We start from the raw sequence: 1,384 nt of genomic DNA, 5'->3' as shown, positions 1-1,384 counted from the left end.
CAATTATGTTTTGAAATTAAGTCAATGACCACTTAGTGTATTTTGTTGTTGTTATCCCTTAAAAATGTCATCACCAGTGTACTGTACATAGTGTGTGTGTGTGTGTATACATATAATATATAAAAGCTTGATTGAGATTGATTTTTCTGTTATTCAGTCATACATTTAGTGGGCCAGTCCCAGTGACTGTTTGGAGCCAATGCAAGAAGCGCACATGCTGACATGTGCATTTGGTCACTAATGCTGACAAAGATGTACTTTCTGATGTATCATTTTTCCTAAGGTTCAAAATGATTCTCGAGTTATTTGAAGGATTTCTCTCAAACATTTGTTTTCTTGTCCAAGTTGAAATATTCATTCTTGTTCCCTGCAACCCTGTTGCTCATTAATTTCAATGGCTTTCCTCATTACTGTTGCCATTTCAGTTATTTGCTCAACATGTGCTTGTAATTCACTCTGATTTGCTTCCAAGTGCCTCCACTCCAGTCCATGTTGAGGTGCTTTAAGGATGGGTCGACAAGTATCAAGGAAGAATCCTTCAGAGATGTTACATGTACCATGTCAATCTTGGAGTGCTGCTGTTTTAGCTTCATTATTAATACTTGGATCATATTTTTTGTTTGCCATTAGTAATCTAAACATTAGTTCTCGGTATTTGCTCATTATAAGTTCCAAAGCTGACTGATGTTCTTCCAGGGATGTACGTAATTCTTTGTCCTCTTGTTATAATTCTCTGATTTGTCTGTTTTCCTGCTGGATTCCCATAACTAATGTGGACCATGGTTGGTGTCTTGAAACTTCATTAAGTTCTTGAATTTCTTCCTGGTACTGACTGTTTCATTGCTTCTATTCACTTATTGAGAGCTGTGGTTCAGTGACAGATTCTGCTGCATCATCATGATCTCTCAGTCTTTCAACAAGAGCTTTGCCATCAGCAAATGCCTTCTCAATTGTGCAATTCTTTTCTAATGGAATTCTCCAGTCTCAATTCCTCATAGCCATCAGCTATGAGAATTAAGAACTCAAGGGCTCAGCCAATGGACCCACCTACAGGGAAGAGACCCATGAGCACCTGTTCAGCTTCTCCAGCAAGCAGACGCAGAACCGGATAGAGTTAGCAGAGAGGTAGTGGTGGAGGGGGATGAGGCAAACCCCATCATTATAGACTCCAGAAAACATCCGCTGCCTGCCTCTGATAAGCACTCCGTGAGCGCCCCAAAATTGCGACATTTCCTCCTTCGGGCTACCGTGGGGTAGAATGGGAAAGATCTGTTGGTCATTTCTCGCCGACTTGCGCTTGGGTCAAATACCTTCCTTAGAAAGCAAAAGAGATGACTATACACATGGACCTCACCAGATGGAATACACAGAAATCAAATTGACT

General features: G+C 40.6%; 1 pseudogene; it reads right to left on the bottom strand.

Annotated features, from left to right (window-relative positions):
• Positions 1 to 354: 354 nt before the first annotated feature.
• On the bottom strand, positions 355 to 1,066 carry LOC102830451 (annotated as a pseudogene).
• Between the last annotated feature and the right edge of the window lie 318 nt (positions 1,067 to 1,384).

The sequence above is a fragment of the Chrysochloris asiatica genome, unplaced genomic scaffold (genome assembly GCF_000296735.1).
Source record: "Chrysochloris asiatica unplaced genomic scaffold, ChrAsi1.0 scaffold00039, whole genome shotgun sequence".
In the NCBI taxonomy this organism is placed as follows: Eukaryota; Metazoa; Chordata; class Mammalia; order Afrosoricida; family Chrysochloridae; genus Chrysochloris; species Chrysochloris asiatica.
Note: the sequence above shows the minus strand (reverse complement) of the source record. Positions and strands in the feature narration are given on the sequence as shown.